This window comes from Rhipicephalus microplus, chromosome X (genome assembly GCF_043290135.1).
Source record: "Rhipicephalus microplus isolate Deutch F79 chromosome X, USDA_Rmic, whole genome shotgun sequence".
In the NCBI taxonomy this organism is placed as follows: domain Eukaryota; kingdom Metazoa; phylum Arthropoda; class Arachnida; order Ixodida; family Ixodidae; genus Rhipicephalus; species Rhipicephalus microplus.
In genome coordinates, this window is record NC_134710.1 from 475,296,796 (window position 1) to 475,319,344 (window position 22,549).

Sequence of the window (22,549 nt, forward strand, 5' to 3'; positions counted from 1 at the left end):
CAACCACGTCAGACGAGGGACTTGAGCTTGCCTCGTCAGCTTCGTCGCCATCTGCAGAAGTTGCACCGTTGGTATCCACAAGGAGCTGTGCAGCAGTGCTAATGCGTCGCCGTTTTCTGTTGTCATTCTCAGCCGGCACACACTGATGACGCCGCTTTGTTTGGGTCCGCGGAGCCGGAGTTTTGAGCGTCAAATATGCAGGCAGGTTGGGCAAGATCGTCAGGACTGCATCAGGGGCAAGTGTCGGCGTTCCCCTAGGAATTCGGACTTGAACACCATTGATAACGTGTACGTAGTCTCTAACAATAAAATGCGGTTTGAAATGTAACTCGAACACAGCACAATCGGCGTCAAGCGGCTTGTCAAGCCGATGGAGGTTCCGCTCCCAAAGAAGTCGTCGTTCTGCGTCTTTCGGGGCCTTGAAAAGTGATAACTTCCGACTTTGTTGCACACGCGGATATCCAGTTGTGCAACCTAGCGCGTAACAATGGTTTAGACGCTACTTCTTCGTCATTTCGCGACTAAAACCGAGATGCCGGCCATGCCGCCGAGCCAGCCGATTAAACCAAGTGGGAAGATTGGGCGATGGCAGCGCCGCCGCTACTTTCGCCACAAGTTAGGGATGGAGAAAGCAAGGGGAAAGCGTTTCGGTCGCGCCACTCAAAAGTTCTAGTACCTCTATCAGAGGTGTGCGCCGAGGAGATTTCGACCGGTGGCGGCGTGGGGGTCGTCCGGAGTCGGCGGCGGCGGCGTCGTCGGCGCGCGCCGGTTATTTCATCGGCGGCGGCGTGCGGTCAACTTTCGTCGGCGGTGGCGGCGCCGGCGGCGCGGAAACCGAAACTAAAAATTCAAAAGGGTGTTCTGGCACAGGTTACTGAATTAGTTGGAATTCAGAGATGTTCATTCAAATAGCATAAAGGACACTACACAGATGTGTCAAAATCACGACGAATGCAAAGCGTTTTGTAAAATAGTTTTGATTTCGCTTTCATAAAAAAATAACGCGCATTTCAATCTATGTCCATGTTCTACCACGAGTGTGCAGCACTTCGCTTGTTTGTTTTTTTTTAATTTAGGATGCCACAGTTTGTTGCTGTTGTTCGCTAAGTCATACTTCATACTTGCTAAGTCATACTTGCTTGTTATTCAGGTGCTGCTTCATGCTCGTGCCATCTGCGCATCGGCGTTCCCTTGTACCGAGACGCAACCAGCAAGATATGCTGCCTGGGGCACGTATCCGCCCGTGTACAGGATCGACACCAATTCTTCAAGCCTGCGCACTACTACTCCGTCCCTGGCGGCGCATCAAGTACCACCATCAGCCACGTCATCGACACCAACGGATATAAGAAGAAGCGCTCGGCCGGTACCGACCAGTGGGCACGACAGAGGCGCCGAGAGCATGATTCTCAGGAACCCCTTCTTGCTTGTTATTCAGGTGAGAGACGTACTACCGTCCGGAGCTTGAATATCGTAGTGATGATGTATGCCTTGTGCTTCTGCCGTGCCCACGGTCGCTACTACTTGTTCTTTCTGCAGTGTATGACTGTTTTGTAGACCTGCTACCTCAATGTGGGGACGTTGAGTCGAACCCTGGCCCCACAGAACCTATGTTTCAGAAGATTTTAGATGAAATTCGTCTACTCAAAGAAAGTTCAGGTACCGCCACACAACGCTTGAGTGAAACTTGTGATAAGCTCTCAGCAATTGAGAGAAAGCTAGATGAACTATCTGGCACCGCAACAAGTTACACCACTAAAGTAGACAAACTACAACAACAAGTAGACAGCCTCGTTTATAAAATCGACGACGTGGAAAACCGCAGTCGGAGGGGTAATTTGATAGTGTACGGTATCAAAGAGATGAAGGATGAAAAGGTGGAGTTGCTAGAGCAGATAGTATCGAACGACATTCTTGGTGAAATACTAAAAGTGAAGAACGTCGGAATAGAGTGTATTCACAGGATAGGTAGAAAAAAGGAAAACAAATGTAGACCAGTAATTTTCAAGCTGGTGGACGGTAGAGACAAGGCGAGGATACTAAAAAACTGTAAAAACTTGAAAGACACGGAATATGGCATATCAGAAGACTTTTCGTCTCGCGTCCAGGCTGTCCGGAAAAAACTTTGGGATAGCACTGCTGAACTAAGAAAGAAGGGGATAAAAGTGACGCAGTCGTTCGACAAGATCAAAGTCGATGGTAAGCTTTTTGTGTGGGACGACACTCTTGGAGCGAGAGTCCCTTTCGCTCCGCAGTGACGATTGCCACCAAACCACGACCGAGCTGATAGCAAAGGAAAGAGCGACTCTGATGTGCCTTCACTCACGAATTCCAAGCCCTTTTTTGTTTTGAATATAAATGCACGAAGTATTTTAAACAAGTCTGATGATCTGGAAAGCGTTCTCGCCGTATACGATCCCAACGTCACGGCTGTAACAGAAACGTGGCTAAGTGACGAAATTCCAGACACGGTAGTGATACCGAGCTCCCACGAAATCTATCGCTGTGACCGGGCTTCAAAAGGTGGGGGTGTGGCACTAATAATAAAAAAAGACCTGGACTATACCCCCCTTCCCCAACACAAAAACATTGAAATGGCTTGCATTGTTCTTCACCATCCGCAACTCAACAACTTTATCGGTGTATTTTACAGACCACCAAATTCCAACATTACAGTACTTGAAGCATTTGCAGATTATGTAGGCGTGTATGCCAAGCGCTACACGCATATGGTACTCTGCGGTGATTTTAATCTGCCCCGAATCGACTGGGATTCGATGCACGCCGTTCCTACCTGCGATCATTCCGAACTACTGCTTGATGTTGTTTTTTCTTGTAAATTAGGCCAAATTGTGCATGAACCTACTCGTGTTTCGACAAACTCAAGGTCACTACTTGACCTTGTCTTTCTTTCTGAATCCGTTCAACAGCTCAGTTTTGATGTCAATGTTCTGCCCGGGATTTCAGATCACGAAATAGTACAGTTTAAAAGTCATATGTTGCCCTCAACTTCGCGGGCAATCATTAAGCCATTTAGAGATTTTAACAGTGATGATAATGAAAGTATTTTGGACTTCCTCGAACTAGATTTCGACACCTTTAAGAGCAAATACAATAACGGGTATCTCGACGTAAACGGACTATGGTTGCACTTCAAGACGGCCGTGCATACTTGTATTAACAAATATGTCCCACAAAAACAAAGAAAGATTAACCGCCAAAGCCCGTGGATTACGCGTGACATAATTCACTTAAAACGTCGTGTTAAGCGTCTCTCCCGAGCGCCCAAAACGCCTAACGTGTTACCTTCCCCAAGGGCTGACCTACGGAAAAAAATCAAAGAATCAAAGTATCACTTTTTTAATGTTAAGATGCACGGCTTTCTTGTCACCAACCCTAAGAAGTTCCGGACTCACATCACCCAAAAGAAAGACCCAGTCGGCAAAATTAAAATAAACGACAGGGAAGTGTCCGATGCCTGCTCGATAGCTAGGGCTTTTAATGCTCTTTTTCTCGTCTGTATTTGTACGTGCAACCCAGTGCTGCACTAATTTCAATATTCCTGGCTTTGACATTCCCGATATAACTATTACCGAGCCGGGAATATTTTCGACTTTGCTCAACCTTGACCCTAAAAAGTCCGCAGGTCCCGACCGAATACAAAATGCATTCCTTTACCGGTATGCGGGGTGGTGCTCGAAATACCTTTACATTATATTTAACGAAAGTCTACTAAGCGGTGTGGTTCCAGACGATTGGAAAACTGCAAAAGTTACTCCTGTGCATAAATCCGGCGATAAACTTTCTGTAAAAAACTACCGCCCCATATCCCTTTTGTGTACAGCCGGTAAAGTTTTGGAGCAATTTATATTTAAACACCTAGTAACGTATCTTGAGAGCAACATGTTTTTTACGAGCAATCAACATGGTTTTTGGCGTGGATTTTCCACGGTTACACAACTAATACACACGACTAACGACATCTCAAAAGTTTTAGATAAGGGGGGGGCAAATTGACGCTATATTCTTGGATTTCGAAAAAGCTTTCGATCGAGTACCCCATAGCAACCTGATGTTAAAAATTCGAAACTTGGTCAAAAAATGAGAAAATAACTCAGTGGTTGGACTCCTACTTATCAAGCCGGTATCAGTACGTTCAGATAGGTGACTCTGCCTCTCACTTGTCATCAGTTGTTTCTGGAGTCCCACAGGGCTCCGTCTTAGGTCCGTTGCTTTTCATTATCTATTTAAACGATTTACAGTTCGACTGTCCGGTGCGTTTCCGTTTCTTTGCCGATGACTGCGTTGTTTATCTCCCTATTGAATCGGTAAATAACCAGAAAGTTCTCAACAAATACTTAACAGCTGTTAGTAATTGGTGTGCCGATTGGAACATGAGCCTCAACACAACAAAGTGCCGCCAAATTACAATAACGTGCAAAAAGTTTCCATTTCAATATGCTTATCAAATTAACAATGTTGAATTAGAGGTTGTTAACGAGTTCAAATATTTGGGTGTAACCATGACATCAAACCTCACCTGGAACAAACACATACAAAATATTACATCATCAGCACTGCGCAGACTTTGGCTTCTAAGACACCGACTTCAGCACTGTACAAGCAGAACGAAGACCGTTGCGTACACTACGCTGGTCCGCCCCTTGCTCGAATATGCAGACGTTGTTTGGGACCCACACACAAAGACGGATTCAGCGATGCTCGAACGGGTACAAAAGAAAGCGCTGCGATTTATTCACAACGCATACAGCAGGCGAGTATCCGTGACAGAACTGCGCAGGCGTTCTGACCTACCAACACTAGAGTCCCGCCGTAAATTACATCGACTTAAAATATTACACAGCATAGTCAATGGTTATTCAAAGCTTGACTTCAATACTTATCTCGAAATCAACATGTCATGCCCCACCCGGAACAAGCACAACAAAACAATTCTAATGCCTTTCACGAGAACAAACGCTCACCGTCTATCCTTTTTCCCGAGAACGATAGCAGAATGGAACACTTTGCCACGCGACGTTACTAACTTAACTAATCAAAATGCTTTTTCAACGGCTATTCAAAATTGTGTATGATTGGAAGTGCTGGCCTTGTTCCCCTGTCCTATTGAACTAACGTATTTCACGTGTTATCTTGCTACTATGCCACAACGCACACTGCTTGTGTTTTTTTTTTCACGCTTCCCGTCAATGCGTGTAGTGTACTTTGTGTGTTTTGCATTAGACTAGCATTGCCGGTTTTATTGTATATTCATGTAGCTATTTGTAACGAGAATTACTGCCACTTTGTGAATCGTGGGCCGTGTTACTGATTGCGTGCGCTTGTGTGTCGTGACAATCTGTAAGCTCACTGCATTGCTTCCCTGTGTACCGCGGACCGTGTTACTGGTCGCGTGTAAACTTTGTGTACAAACTCTGCACTGTACCACTCTGGCCCTGGCTGCCAAAGGGTGGCTGGCAGTATTGAATAAATAAAATAAAAATAAAAATGAAGCCTTCTTGCATTGAACAGTGAGCAAGCACCGATGCACGTCACTCGGTTAGGTATACGTTCGCTAGTTCCGAATCAGATCTTACTTTTACAATATATGCTGCACGAAAAAAGAAGCTCCTCTGCTACGAGCTTTCTTATTGCGATTGCATGAAATAGCTTTTTTGAGTACCTGTCGTTTTTTGAATGTAACTTTCCTTCAAACGGATCAAAATACCTACTTTTCATAATGTGAGAATGTTTTATGCAGCGGAAGAAAACAAATCTGCGCATATTTAGTGAACTAGTCATCAGCACAGTGTTCAATAAATGAAGCGTAGACATGGGCGTGGGCGAGGCGGGTGGTGCAAAAGGGTCACTTGACCCCCTCAAGCCACGCCAGCACTTGCTACTTGCTCTAGCGACAACAACACGACCCCCTCTCTCTTAGCCGTGATGCAAGTTGAAAGAAGGGTTTGTATACCCCCTCAAGACAAAAGACAAAATCCTGTCGATGGTCATTTGTGCAGATGAGAGCAAATGTACAGTTAGCGGGTGCGAATTGGCTCTTCGAGATCAAAGGACAAGACCAGCCACAGAAAAGACTCTTTCACTTGGGGTGCTCGTGGCGTGGGCTGCACAGCATTTTCTTAGCCAGGCACGAGAGCCACAGCAGCTCGTTCTGAGTGTCTTTCCAAAACTTCAGCACGTCGTTTACTTGGGCGCAAGGCTTACTTAACAGTGCATGACATTCTGAGTTGATCTCATTTGTCCAATGCTGTGGCGTATTGGAATGACGCCGGGCTAAGGACGTCAAAGCGTCACTGTTAGGGCGCATGTCACGTTCAGTTGTTCTTATGACATCGCATCCTTTGATATGGCGACGCACCTGCTTCGCTAGAAATTCAAGCTTTGATGTGTTCTTCTGTGCTAGGTACTCTTCAACGGCATGTAGGTTTTGGAATCTGGGATCAAGAAGTGATGCCGTGACCATAGCATCGGTAAGGGGAAACCTGTGTTCAAACCTCTGCAACATCTCTCTCTTCATTTTTTGCACGTCGCTGCTTTCTGATGTGTCCTTCAATGAAGTGAGAAGCTCGCTTCTAATGACTATGTGCAAATTAAACGTGCTGAATTTTTGCTGCGAAAACAGCTCTACTGCGCACTTAAATTGGCTCAGAAATTTTACAACTTCTTTAATTATACACCAGTCTTCAATGCCCGGGAATGGGTGCCCTAGGCCTAGCCAGCAACCTTCTAAGCGCAGCCTTATTGGCTTGGAGGCTCTCGAACATCGCCAATATGCTATGCCACCTGGTAGGCGTGTCAAGCTTCATGGTGACTGCTCCTCCCCGTGCCACTGGAGTGGCATTGTACGAGTGTTCGCTGTTTTGATAGCCTTCGTCAAGTACTGGATCGTTTTCGTCGTGTTCGAGCGTTTACGCAGTGCCTACCAACGATTGTACCGTGGCATTCAGTTCAGAGTCCGCAATCTCTTGAAGCTCCGAAACTTGATAATGCAGTCTTCACAATTTCACGACAGTTGATCAACAAGCTGTGAAGTTCTGGGACGCTTCCGAATCCGTCCTTGATGACCAAATTATGCAAGGCATGGCCTAAACATAAGTGGTGTTCTGTGCGAGCGAGAGCCGCTGCACGCCTCATGTTGGAACCAGCGTCGGTAACTGCGTACACTTCTTTTTCTTCCATACCAAACTCTTCTATGCACCATTGAAATTCATTCATTATTGCAGTGCCTGTGTGCCTTTCATTCATATGCCTGGTTCTCAGAGTCAACGATACAAGTTCGAAGTTCTCTGAAATAAAAACAGCAACCATGCCTAAAACCTGGTGAAAATAACCTAAATGAAGATTATCACAAGAAATATTCTGTTATCATTTAATGATTCATGATTCACACCTCTTTCCACAACCAAGTTAGGCACATTTTCGTGTTCAGTGCGTCCAGTATAAATTCTAAATCTCATGCTTGTTTCAAGGCATGGTATGGGCGGAACACAAACACTCAGGCACCAGCTTTCCACTCGTGACGTTGCAGCACTACGAAATCTTCAATCGTATATTGAGCAAATTTTTTGCTTTTTTATAGTGCTGAGGTGTACAGCCACATGCGAGTAAATGTTTACACTCTTCGTATTTTATCATCTCATGCCGCCACGGGCCAGTTTCGTAATAATTAAAATGAAATTGGGTCGTACAAGCCAAAGTAAATGAAATATCAAGGAAAGGTCTTTGTCATGATGCATAGAAATAGACTGTAGAAGATTAAGTTAAATAACTAGGAGCTTACTAGAATATTAAAGGATTCGTAACCACAAGAGATAAACGGAAAGATAAAATGGCCATGATCAACGAAACATGGGCAACGTGTTATTCCACGTAAAATGTAACGACCTGGTCATGGCCTGGTCACGACCGGGATGTTAATATACCACGCACAAAAACTAAAGGAAGCATTCAATACTGGCAAGGCATTCTTCGACGAAAAAAAATATATATCAAGGCTGTTCTTGTGAATTCATATGCAGGTGCATTGAAAAAGCTGGTACGCGATACCAAAAGTGCTTACAAGAAAAGCGAAGAAAAGTACGACCCATACAGCTTTTACAAACGAAACTACTTTTCTGCACGGCATATTGTCCTTCGTGAACACCTCTCGCACATATGTGTTGATACACGTGCTCATATATATTGCAGCATAAGCAAAAAACTTATGGTTAACAAGGTGACAAGTGAATGTGATGTAGGCTCGCCGCCTGTAGCTGTCGGTCCACAGGTCGTACGTGACGGCACAGAACCTCGGCCCCTGAACCAGCGTCTTCTTCACCTGCCCGTGCATTGACCGGTACACGTCATCCAGCGCTGACCTCGACAAGGTGGTCCGGTCAGGAAGCTCTTGGAGCTCCTTTATCACCCCATGTTTCATGAAGAAGTCCTATAGAGGAGAGATCACTCTTTGTTCACACCTATCCCGACATTAAGAAAAACGAAATGCAGCCACGGCGCTATTGTCTATACACCCACCTGTAGTTCTTCACCGTTGACCAAGTTAAAAGGCAGCAGGTCTCTGGCAATCAAACGAACCAGGTCCCTGGCGAGCAAATTCTTCCTAGACGATGATGTCGTGTTACGCCTCGGAATCACTTGGAAGTAATTTTTTACTGTCACCCTAGATGCACCCTTGCTGTCATCCTGCAGTTTGTGCTCATCCACCAAGTGTCTCTGCATGTTCGACGTGCTCACTGTTGACGCGTAGCGTTTTATCTTGCATCTGCAGCAGAACCAGAAGAATAATGAACTCTCACTATGAAATTATCAAAGGCCTAAGCCCAAACATTTTAGCAAAATAAATAACCAAAGACGCTTTACTCACGATTCAAATGGCTTTGAGTCGTCGTCATTTGATGATTTCGTCAAGCACTTCTCACAATAATAGTCGGTTTTGATTTTCTTCAGCTTTCCTCTGGTGATATACGTCAGGTGCCCAAAATGTTGTCAGACATAGCTAGTCTTCACTTTCGAGTGTAACGGCATAATGCGGAAATTACCAACCGGCATCTTAAATATACTGGGGCCGGCAATTTCCATCTTGTCATTAGCTTCATCTCTTGGGACGGATGCGGTTTCAGACATATCGGATGTATTATCCACACAGGCAGTGCTTTCGAGACTGCAGAAATCGCGATTACTCCCACGCTGCGAGTTCACGGTTCTTGCTGTGCCATACTGCGTTTTTAAAGCCTAAGGCCATCGACTGAGAGAGAGAGAGAGAGAGAAAGCTTGTTGAGCTGATTATTACTTTCGATGGTGTCCAATGAGTGAAGCGGATGCTCGTTCGTCTTTCCTCAACCAGCTAATCAGCGCGAACTGGGAGTGACAATAGGGTCTTTTAGCAGTAACACCTGTATGGTATTACTGCACCACTCCTCCTTTCTCACTCACTAGACTTTAGTTGCACCCTTTACCAGTCAGTGGCGTTTCCTCCTCAAAGGCGGATGCACACACGCCTGCACCAATGGGTGTATACTCCAGAGTCCATACTGGTCACGCCCGTTGACCACGCCTGCAGAGAACGTTGACTCCCTGACCCCTTTGTTCTTGGTTAGGGGAGAGGGACACCCCTTGCAAGTGCGCTCCCTTAAAATTTCTCTTACAAAACGTCACAAATAAGGATGTTTGATAAGTGTGTATAAAACATTCAACTTTTTAATGTTTTTTTGTAGCGTGTACCCGCGCTGAATACTCATCAGCTGTGTGAGACAATTAAAATCGCAACTGCCACTCTCGACTGGTTCCGGAAAAGACTCAATAGAAGAATGCAATTACGTGTGCTGGAAACCTATGTTCGTTTGTCAATTTGATTACTAGGCATGATTTTAATTCCTATATAAACAAAAATAAAACCTGCAACATATTAAAACAAAATGGCTGCTATTGCAAAACGTGTGTCCCCCTTCGTGATTTTTTTTAGACTTACGCCTTGCAAGCCACATCTGGTGTCACAAACTTGCAAGTGTACCCTCTCCACCCCACGACATTTCCCGATCTCCCCCCCCCCCCCCTTCAATAAAAAGGCACCAATAGGCCTCCATGATTGCCTACTGGCGCGTGGCGGGCCATTTTGGAGGCAATAGGGCCAACAGTACCGATTTCGACATGCCTTATTGGAGGTGCTGAAGGATCAAGAAAAGGCCGATCGTCGTAAATTTCTTCAAAGTTCAGTAATAGTTTATTTGTGGATACCATGGATTATTGAACCTGACTTTGTGTATAATGCTCCAATGAAAAAAGAATGGTTTCACCCTGTGGCACTGCAGAGTCAGAAGCCATCACATGTGCAGGCATCATTAAGCTTCTACATAACATTGCTAATGTTCTGTACATTTGTACAAATAATTGTCGTTAAGTGAACATTTTGAGTATAATGTTTGCCTGGGTTAATATGTGTAAAACAGGAATTTGAGATATAAAAATTCTCATAGTGGGTTTCTGCAGCAAAGACACATTGGTTAAAACTGATGGTTCCGGAGTTAGGGCAAAGGCAACCTACGTTATATTTTTTTCGGTTAATGTAACGGCAATGCGTTAGCTTATTTATATATATATATATATATATATATATATATATATATATATATATATATATATATATATATATATATATATATATATATATATATATATATATATATAACGTAGAGCCGTGAAGCGTTCCCCCTTTTTATTAGAGTAACAAGTAACGTATTTAGTTACTTTTTACTGTAACAAATACAACACTAAATAGACCTACTAGAGTGATGTCAGCCCACACCGCCAGTTGTGGTTGCGGTCTATAGGCTGGCTGTTAACATTACATGGATATATTCCTTTGACCCAGCACGCTATAGTGAAGGGTTGCTCGACCATTGGGGATCTCGACCTTTGAGGAATACACAACAGCTTCTTTATGCATATTATCCCACCGAAGCATGCACTTTGTTTCGCTAAAATTTACAGCCAACGTGAGTGCTGTCGTCACGCCGTATGTTTTAGGTAGAAATTTAGCCTACGGAAATTACCCAAAGACGTCGATCCACCTTGCAACGCGTGGTTATACTCGCTGACTGTTCTGTATGAAAATGGCATCCACAGTGAAAGCTGTTGCATCTGCTGTAATTTTATTGCAACATTATTATACTGCAACGCTCGCTTGTATTTTTATGTCACTGTCTTGCGCAAAGGCACCGCCGTAGCGGTTCAGTGGCTAAGGTACTCGGCTGCTGACCCGCAGGTCACGGGATTTAATCCTGGCTGCGGCGGCTGCACTTTCGATAGAGGCGAAAATGCTGTATGCCCATGCGCTCAGATTTGGGTGCATGTTAGAGAATCCCGGGTGGTCAATATTTCTGGAGTCCTCCACTATGGTATATCTCTCATAATCATATGGTGGTGTTGGGACGTTAAACACTACATATTAACAATTGCCTTGCGCAAAGCACGCTCGGCTGCCTGCGAAAATTCTAGATTATTTTATAGTCTTCATATAAGCTTGAGATACCTACGATATGGATGATGTTCGATGCCATGTGTAGAAATGGCGACGTACCTTCGCGCAGATCCTATTACCGACGACCAATTCTCTGATTACCGCTATCTGCGTAAAGCGCGAATTTCTAGTACTTTGTACTTTCCTACGCACATGTTCACTCAAGAAAAAGTGTCGTCTTGGGCAACCCAAGTACCATATTTTTTTGCCGTCGCAAGTACGTGACAATACCGTAAGAGAAATGAGAACGGTGAAATGATTGATACAAAACAGTGAGATTGGGCGTAAGTGCACGCCCAAGTTTTGTTTAATATGCGTATACCACAAGCCATTTTCTTCTATAGAACCAATATGATGCGGACTTGTTAAAATACTGTGAAGTTGAATGTCAAGAAAGGAAGAACATGAACTTATAGAGAGACAGTGGAGACGAAAAGTGATAGGCATCGACGTAAAGTTTGAGCGGTCGTTCTCCGCCAAACGTCCAAAACGTTTTGTCGACTATCTCAGGTGCATTAAAAAAAAGTCGGGCTGATTTACTCCATTGAAATCAGTCTATCGCGAAAATTCTTTCCAGAGAAAAATATTTTTGGTGACATATATGTGACTGAAATTTCAGCTATAGGCTGGGCCCTATATTGAGTCTTAAGATAAAAGCATATTTACTGAGAGAGTCTATGTATAGGCTCTATTTATTTTGCCGACCTATGGTTTCGAATGTTTAAAACCTCCCAGTATGGCGTGCCTTGGTGTCGTATTGACGTTCTGACTTGTAAAGCCGAAAATTTTATTTTTCAAATTATAAACTGTTCATATCTTCCCCCCTCCCCTATCCGGCACTCGTTCTAGAGTTGGTCCTTTGATAAACACCAGTCAGATATCTTTAAAAAAATGCTTGGATATCAACTATTCATAACTCTCATTTAAGGATGTGGAAATGAAATGACGTCACTAAATTACCGATGAGGTGAAATATTAACTTTAAAAGCACAGTAAACGTGACTAAAAAGCTAATTCAATGCTAAAACAATGTAACCTGAACTAATAATGTCACCACACTTCTAAAACATCATGCAATGTATATTGAATACCTGCAAGGTGCAGTTATTCGAGCGCTTTTTTGCAGTAAAATTTGACCATGGAGTTAATCCCGTTCATGGCGGTGCTATTTCTAAGTTTGACGTTTGAATATCTAACGAGGCATTAGGAGTTTCTTTCGGTGAAACCCGTGTTTTTTTTTTTTTTTTGCGATGTAATTGAGGATTTTATGCATTGTGCTGGCACGAAGTTTATTGTAGCCCCGCCGCGGTGGTCTAGTGGCTAAGGTACTCGGCTGCTGACCCGAAGGGCGCGGGTTCGAATCCCGGCTGCGGCGGCTGCATTTCCGATGGAGGCGGAAATGTTGTAGGCCCGTGTGCTCAGATTTGGGTGCACGTTAAAGAACCCCAGGTGGTCTAAATTTCCGGAGCCCTCCACTACGGCGTCTCTCATAATCATATAGTGGTTTTGGGACGTTAAACCCCACATATCAATCAATCAATCAAATCAACGAAGTTTATTGTAGATGGTGTGTTTACAGAGTACACCGTTCAATGACTGTGGTGAAATAGAAACAGCAATTTATGTTAATCCATGCTACACAACTCTCGTGATATGCTCCCAGATAACAGAAAACCGCAAAACGAAGTACATTACTAACGAACGGAAAAATTGAATATTTCTCGGTCTTTTCATGTTGTTTCTGTAGTCCAATCTACAAACGTTCGTATTAAACGAGCATGACGGTACGAAGGCATGGAATTGGGTTCTGCAGCATGTTGTGACACATGTGCCACTCCAGGTCACCTTTATTACATGACATCGGAATCCACACTGAGCTTGATCTATGAATATGTACCTAATACACGGAGAATAAGAGGTAAGCTCCGGATTCATTATTAACGTGGCTTCAAAGACGAGAAAACAGCGCGATTCGCGAGCAATCGAGCGCCCGTTCTCTCTCTCTATTTCGTTGAACTGCTTGTGCCCTGAGATGCCACTTCAATTTCTTTTTGAATACATATGGCGATCTGGAAAGTTGTGAGCGCCAAACAAGGCGCTAACAAGAATGAGAGAGACAGGACGGGTGCTTGTGAACGTCGTGTGGAGGCATTAGTTAGCGCTCGAAATTTCCCGATAGCAATGCGCCATCTGGCAGGATTTCAAGTTTTGTTAAAATGTAGCGATGACACAGATCATGGGTTTTTGTCATGTCATTTGCTACCAATTAAACAGTGGCTGCGTAATTTAGGCTACCATGAAAATTGTCTCGGCTATTTAAAGAAGGAAGGAGGCAGAAACGCACCGTTCATGCCATACGTGATCCTTCATCACTCGCGGAAATAGATTTATTCAAGCTGTAACGTGATTGCAGAATTCTGTTACTTCTCGGCAATCAGAGTGGCTTTTAATTCTCCAGTCTCTTTATGAGATATTGCTGCCATATTTTTCCAACAGGCCTGCAGTTCTGTTGTACCGACATAGCAACACCCATGTTTTTGAAGATTTTTTTTCATTCCCATTCAAAAACGTTTCCATTCATAGTCATTTCTGAAGCGCATAAGAACTGAATTCCTGTCGTTCGTCACCCGTCGCTGCGTTCGTCCAGTACACACTGCAAAAGGCTTGATGGCAAAGTCGTTTTCTATGTTCAAGTTCCTCGTACCCAACCTTTCGCGCTCTTTGTGCACTTCAAGGAATTCAGAAAGACTACAATACAACCCAACAGGCTGTACACCATGCCGTCGGGACTGGTATGCATGGCGCGAACATGTTGCGAGTGGTCTCGCAGTGTTCTGCCATTGCGCTCCATTCGCTGTTCCCAGAGCTCAAGTTGGGTCGACACGCGCCGTCGTTGCGGCGCCATTGGTGTCATGTTTCCCGCGTCTTTTCTTATACACAGTGTTCTGCGAATAAATGCCACTGTGTAGCCGCTGGTGCCGAGGTCACGGATTACATTTTTCCTTCCTTCCCCAGCTGTGGTGACAATTGGTGGTTGGATTATCGGTTATTTCTTTATTTATTTTAGTTTTCTCGTTTGGCTAGTTTTCTGTATTCTTGCCCAAGAAAGGTGATCTAGAACATTTTTTTTCGTAGGCATGTGCGTATGTGGTTGCAGCTCCACATTTCCAAGTCATGCGATTCGGACTGTCCTGCCAACGGCCCCTGTTTTTTTATTTTTTTTATTTATTTATTTATACTGTCAACCTTCACTTGAGGGTCATTACAGGGAGGGAAGCATAGGATATGGAAAGTAAATACAGACATTGATAATTTCAGCAACTTTGAACAATAACACAATAGCATATTCATTGCTCGGCAAAGTAAACATCAAGAGCACATTCAAATTTTTTAACGTCAGAATTTTCAACAATATGTCGCGGCAATTTGTTCCACGCTTCTATAACATCAGGGAAAAAAGATTTGCGAAAGACGTCCGTGCGAGAACCGAAGGGGCGAACTGCCGCGTCATGATTGATCCGGCTGCTGAGCTTATGCGGGGGGGGGGGGGGGTACGTAAATTGTTTTATCTATTTTTATTTGACCATGCAATATGTGAAAAAATACTTTTAGGCGCTGCTTTTGTCGTCTAATTTCTAGAGATTCCAAACCACTTAGTTTTAACATCTCGGTAACCGAATCAGTCCTTTTATACTTCGAACATATAAATCGCGCGGAAAGTCTCTGAATTCGTTCCAGTTTATCTATTAAATCCTTTTGGTGGGGGCTCCAGGCAGCACAAGCATATTCTAAAACAGGGCGCACAAATGTTTTATATGCAAGCAGCTTGACGTCTTTCGTAGCATTCGGTAATTTAGCACGCAAGAAACGCAGTTTTCTGTAAGAGGCACAGCATACATTCTCGACATGTGCACGCCATTTCAAATCATTCGTAATATGCACTCCCAAATATTTAAATGCACACACCTGCAGTAAATAATTAGGTCCAATGCTGTACGTAAATGGTAAAACGTGTTTCTTGGTAGTTATATGCGTATATGTTGTCTTAGAATAATTTATTTTCATCTCCCATTTATCGCACCATGTTTGAAAATCATCAAGACAATCATTAATTACAATTTGGTCATTCGCACACGTCACTGGGGCATAGATTAAACAATCATCAGCAAACAATTTAATTTTTACAGGAGGGTTAACAATGTCAACAACATCATTTATATACACCAAGAACAGCAATGGGCCCAACACGGAGCCTTGGGGCACACCGGAATAAACATCAAGTGATTCAGACTCAAACCCATCAATTCGTACCAACTGCTTGCGGTTCGTTAAGTATGCTTCAATCCACTTCAGGATATTTTCATTTACGCCTGTTCGTTTGAGCTTGAAGAGCAATTTATGGTGGGAGACCTTATCGAAGGCTTTTGCAAAGTTTATGCATATCACGTCGACTTGTTCTCTGTTATCTACGGCAGCGGCAAAATCGTGGAGAGTTTCAATCAGTTGGGATAACGTGGAAAGCCCTTGCCTAAACCCGTGCTGTTGCCTACATATCAGCCCATTTGTCTCCAAGAAAATAGCCATCTGTTTGGCAATGGCGTGTTCAAAAACCTTACAGCAAACACACGTCAGAGACACTGGCCTGTAGTTGGTAAAAAGCACCCTGTCGCCACTTTTAAATACCGGTTTCACAATGGCGCTCAGCCAGTCTTTTGGAAGCGAATGTGTCAAGAGTGATTTTTCGAAGATAATGACTAAGTAAAACGACATCCACTCCGCATACCGCCTCAAAAACACAGTTGGTATTCCATCCGGTCCATTAGCCTTCTTTTCGTTCAAATTAAGTAGCTGCTGAAACACGCCCGCTTGATCAAATGAAACTGGATCCATGGCGCATGTGCAAGTATCGGCCATTTCCTTATCTTCATCCGTGAATGCCATCTTTGTAAATACAGATTGGAAAAAGCGATTGAAACCATAAGCTATATCTTGTTTCTGGGTTACAACATCAGAGCCAACCGCGATATGTTCAATCGCTTCTTTCCGATCGCTCAAGTATAGCCAAAATTTTCTAGGCGAAGTGCGCAAGAACCCAGAAAGCGTTTCATTGAATAACTTTTTTTTGGACTTGGAGATTTGGATTTTTAACGCTGCTCGTAGTTGGGAAATCTGCTCAGAGTGGCCTTGTCTTTTGCGTAATCTCTTTATTTTGCGTTTAGTGTGGATAACATCTCTAGGGATCCACTGGTTAGTCTTCCTTGTTTTTTTCAATCGAATGGGAACAAACCTTTCTATACAGCTGTTAATTATTGATTTCAATTTCTGCCACAAACAATCAACTGGCTCGCTATCAGAGGCTTGCTTGAAATCATCAAAAGCAGTTTCCAAAAAGTCTAATATTGACGTGTCATCTGCCCGGCCGTAGTCACTAACAGGCACCCGAACGAAGGGTCGTATTCCAGGTTTTGTACCACATAGAATATCAACCGAAATCAGTTTGTGGTCAGATATGCCGTCTTTGACCGTAACACTGAAGTACTCCATAGTGCCCGAAAGGAATACCAGGTCTAGCAGTGACTGAGAACCCGATGTTACTCTAGTGGCCTGTTGAACAATTTGGGTTAGGTTATGGCTGATCATTATTTCAAATAACTTTTCGCTGCTAGTAGCATCCTTATTACCGGCCGATAAAGAAATCCAGTTTATATTTGGTAGGTTAAAGTCTCCGGCCAGGACTAATTTTGTTGCCTTGTTTACATTTGAGTTCAAAAACGTCTGAAGGTCTTCCAGGAACTCGGGCGAAGTGGCAGGTGGTCTGTATACGGCTCCGATAAGGTAATTGGTGTTCGCGTACGTAAATTTACACCATACAGATTCCGATAAATTGCAATTAATTGGAACTGCTGAGATACATTTTTTTATGACAATTGCAACGCCCCCACCACGGGAATTTCTGTCCCAGCGAAACACTCGTACCCAGGAGGAACAACCACATCATTCGGAATATCGTTGTTTAGCCAAGTCTCTGTTACGATCACCACAGAGGGAGATCTCGACAGCAATAAATGTTCGAGTTCAGTTACCTTATTAACAAGACTACGAGCATTGAACAGGAGAAGCACTAGCTACGCATGTGACGGTGCAGCCACAGCCCCTCCCACCGGGGCGCCGCCAACGCTGTCAGAGTTGCGCGTTACTGCTGGCGATCCTTTAGCATATCGCTCCTTACGACATGGTTGGCGTTCATCTCGGTTGTAGTCCCAAGTAAATAAGCTTTCGCCTACCTTCAATTTGTCATAAACTAGCGATACCTTCTTTCCGCTGCCCCTGTCCGCAGCTGCGCTGTCCCACAACTTTTTCCGCACCGCGACCGTCTCCTTCGAATAATCATTGCTCACGCTAATAGAAGTTCCCTTTAGTTTGCTGCAGTTTCGGAGTATAGCATCTTTCTTTAGCATTTTCTTTCTGCTCTAGCAGCCATGGCCGTCACGTTCTTCCAAATCTTCTCCTCCTACCTACTTCTAAACTCTTTTCTCCTCCCCCCCCTCCTCCCTTCAACGCGCTGAGCAGTGCTTTCGCAAGGAAAGATAGTGTCTCTTTCCTTTTCTTCAATCACAGAGTCATCCATTCAGGGGAAGCTTGCTTGCCTTGACTGGTTTGTAAGGCAGGTATAGTTCGCGGAAACTCACCTCACCCTGAGCTGCCGAGCACAAAACAAAGCTTATCCGAGAGTCATGAGAAGGCAAGGAGATTCCACAGCAAGAACAAAAAGAGATGATATTTTGCCTAATGAAGTATTGCGAAAGCCACTACGGCAACCCTTTCCTTTACCACCATCCCCACTTCTAGTCGTACATTGAAGTAATGAGAAAACTCCAGCTAAAATATATTAAAAAAAACCGACGTTTTGAAGCCAATCTCTCACCCCTGAGGAAGAAGCCAAACCAGCTTCGAAACATCGGGTTTTTTTTCCTAAATTTATTTTAGTTGGAGTTCTCATTCCTTCAGTTTCTATCCAAAACAGGCAGACTTATGTCGAACGTTCACCTTTGATTCCAGTCGTACGTGATATCCTCGCAGCTCCGACAAACCCCCTCACACTGAAACATTTAGAGAAAGAATGACAAGTGCACAACCATAAACAGCCCCTATTCCTTCTTGGACGCTTATAGCTCTGGTGTGCGTGTGTGCGCGGGGAGGGGGGGGGGGTAGAAAGAGGAGTACTGACGGAAAAAAATGTTGCATCTTGTTTTTTCGTCTCAGCAGGTAGCTAATATTCTAGTCATTATTTTCTTTTTGAGAAAGCAGCACACAATACAACACAATCATGCCCGTCTAAAAAGACGCAAACACAGGTGCTGTATTGCAACTGACGTGTTATTGTCGCAAGACTAAGCTTATGTAGGATAACGCGTACACGTGCACTAACACCAGTGCATACAATGAAGATAGTTTTTCTTGCAGTGTTTTGCAGGAAGACTTGATGAATGATGAACCATGAATGTACCTTACCTGATTCAAAACTTGGGACAGGTAACAAACCTATTACAGAATGCAACCCTGTCAAGTCATGGTTCTCAGATTTTCTGCTGACAAAAATTTTATAGTACAGAATTCCGCACAATGACCAAATTACAAGCGTGGACGAATGTATTGACCAGCATAGTATCACCAAATTTCTAAATAGCACAGGTATTTACAGCAGCCAATTCATGTCGTACTCATTGTATTTAGTTTTATCAGCGCGCATGTGCCTGTTGCGGAAATTGCCTGTAATGTTAAGTTTCTCTTTATATAATATTTAGAGGCACGGGAAATAACTTGTTTTTGCATGTTGAAAGCTATCATGTATATTTTTTTCTAGGTTGCTCTGCAATTGCAATTTTTTCACATGTGTTTTTGAATGGTGCTTTTTCGATGTTTATTGTACGAGCCGGAACAAGTCAAATATCGCTCATTTTTGGTCTGAGTGCGTCTGTTTTAGAAACATTTGGAGAGTCTATGAGTCCGAGCGAGTCCTTTTCAGGGAAATTTTGGTGAGTATGAGTCTGCCAGAGTTATATTTTTGTTTTATTTTGGTGAGTTTAAGTCCGAGTGAGTCCGCTGGAGGAACGTTTTGATGAGTCTGAGTATGAGTGGGTATATTTGAGAAAAGTATTAGTGGATCCGGCTGACAAAAACATCGGTGAGTCTGAGTCCGAGTGAGTTTATTTAGAGTGAAATTTCGATAGTCTCAGTCCGAGTGGGTCCAGAGCAAAGTATTTTTATACATGGTTATTGAGTTAGTCTGAGTGAGTTCCATTTATTTTGCCAACCTATGCCGTACGTGGGATGTTTCCGTTTTTGCAGAGTGTAGTGTGAATGTTGTTTGCAAAATTTATTATAACCTTGCTCGTTTGAATGGCGAATTCGGTTTTCATGTTAAGCAAAATTGTTTGTGCCTGGTGCTGAAAGCTGAACTTTATGTGGCAAGTGTTATCACTAGGCTATTCCACGCCATCTCTCCAAACCTTGGTGCTCGACCATTAGAGATTAGCTTTAAAAAACGGAGGATCATCTATTTATAGAGCAAGGGGTTTTCCCGTGAAATGTTTCTTGACATACATTTTTCAGTACCGTAAGACGCATGCGAACTGTTTTCGCGAAGCTTGAAGCTTGACTCGTAAAGTGTATTGCCAAAAAATCTGTTCCACATTCTCAACAAAATTTTTACTAACTCACTCCTATATTAAAATGGAGAAAAGTTTGTCCAATTGCCCAGGGGTGTCCTTTTAACTTGAAATAATTTTCACGAACCCTTACATGGGTGTTTCTTGCTGCCTTAAGGAAGAGAAATATGGCCCATATTGGAGATTTTTTCCATAGACAGATAATAGTGAAAAGAAATAGATTGTATTAAAGAATTGTCGAGTAGTTTTCCTGTAGGCGAAAAATAATTTTAAACGTACGTAATGCAAAATAGTGAATACAACTGGCGACAAAATTTGCTAAAAAATCTTTTCTTTGCTCATAAGTAACATTGACGTGGTCCAAGTAAAAATATACTGAACAGTTCATTTAGTAGTGATTTTCATTGCGTACTGACTGAAAGCTTTTGTTTACGTTTTGCTTTAGGTGAGAAAATTAAGCACTAGTTATCTTCGGCTTATCTAAGTTATCTGTGTGCTTGCACGTGTCCATGCCTTGTAACAATGGATCTTAGCATGAAGTACACGCTGCGTGGACATGAGGGCTGATTGGAGTGATTTATTAGAGAGTATAAGCTTGGGTCTCTATCAAAATGCCGAAAATCAAGACGCCGATTTATTAAAAGGTCGAATGTCAGAAAGCTGAAAAATTTAAATGCCATAAAATTGAAACACCCAAAACAACGAATGCTGGAAAATAAAAGTGCTCGAAAGACATATCGCCGAAAATTCCTTGAACCATGCACGTGAATACCCCAGATTTGAAGGGAACTGGACGAAGATGTGGCGGGATGTGTTCCCAAAAAGGAAAACCAATACTTCGTTGCAGTTGTGGTTATGTTTATGTGTTTGACAAGAAGGTGTATTATAGGCACTATTGAAGGTGCGAAAAGTGAGGAAACTGCAACTCCAGAGTGGCTACCGACCTTCCTGTAGAAGGTACTCGCAAGGCAATCTCGAAGAAAGTGATCTACGACAGCCATGCACTTTCGGCTTATTGCTACCATGAAGAGGAAGCAAGCCAGACTCGACGACATCGTCAAGGGAGTGACAACCCCACCGTTTACAGAGGAAGAATCAAGGGTTACGCAAAATCGCTTGATGCTGCTCTGGGCGACCCGGACAATGACGTTTAAAGTTTTCGACAACGAATTGCACACAAGCTGTTTGCGATAAGCAAGGAATCACTATGATGTGCGATTGGAGGTGAAAAAGTATATAGTTTGCTATTTGTATGAAGGCTTGAGATAAATGTAAAAGGACAACTGGAAATGAGGGCGAAAGAGTGGGCTGGCGTAACCTCTAATTTAGCTAGATACTTCATCTTCCAGTGTAGCTAGGTGACGCAGACATTTTGATATTTCGGCTCTTGGATGGTTCGGTGTTTTGATTTTTTGACATTTTATACTTTCAGTGTCTTGTATAATCGGCTTTTTGATTTTTTGGTGTTCTAAATTTCGGCATTTCAATAGTTCGTCCTTTTGATTTTCGGCGTTTCTAGCGCCACATTATCCTAGCTTTAGTCATAAAAATACGAACCCTGCCCGGGTGTATTTAAACCACGCGCAACTCTCCGCTTACTGGGAAGTGATACCAACCTGTGCGACAAAAGCAAAGAATCCATGAAAATAAAAAAAAAAGTGTTGCATGGCAGAGAAGCCGCAGTTATGAAATAACTCAATAGTATATGAGTGACCATGTTTAATTACCCAGTAATCATGTGTTGGTTTATTATTGCAACTTATCCGTCGCGAAGCATACCTTTTTTATTTTCGTGGATTCCTTGATTGATCGTTGTGCTCTATGAATTTATAAATCTTCGGGTGTAATTAATGAGGTGCTTGACACGTCGGTATCCTTTCACAGTGTCACGAGAGGTCCACGTGGCGCACTCTAAATGTATTCGGATTTCTCATTGACTAAAACTAATACTTGCACGGAAATAATTGGAATAAGTACTTAGAGAGCTAGATATGCTGTCTAAATGTTTCTCGCGTCCGCTCAGCTTGCACCTAATGCTAGGATGCATTGCTTAAAGTATAAACTAACCCCCTTTATGTAAACACATGCGAGGACTGGGATTAGTAAAACGCCAATTCAAAAGTATTTAACTCACTAAAAACAAAAAAAAAGTTTTTTTTTGAAACTTACAGCCGGTACACAGGGCAGGCTAATGCGCTGTTAGAATATTTCTGTCTGAATATCTGAAGATAGATATATCAGCACTAGCGAAGCTGAACAAAGAAGCGGCCTACGTAGAGAACAGTAGAGAACCGGCAACCAGAACGGTGGAGAAGGAAGAGCAAGCAAGTTTGGAAAAAACAGG

At 43.2% G+C, this 22,549-nt stretch overlaps 1 long non-coding RNA gene across 1 annotated transcript in view; it reads right to left on the reverse strand.

The window, feature by feature from the left end:
- Positions 1-7,465: 7,465 nt before the first annotated feature.
- Positions 7,466-22,549, reverse strand: part of LOC142776700 (uncharacterized) — a 39,595-nt gene continuing 24,511 nt past the window's right edge. The window contains exons 3-4 of the long non-coding RNA XR_012887728.1: positions 8,536-8,782; positions 7,466-8,446 (exon numbers count right to left, since the gene is read on the reverse strand). This is a non-coding gene — a long non-coding RNA (uncharacterized LOC142776700). The remainder of the gene's footprint in view (positions 8,447-8,535; positions 8,783-22,549) is intronic.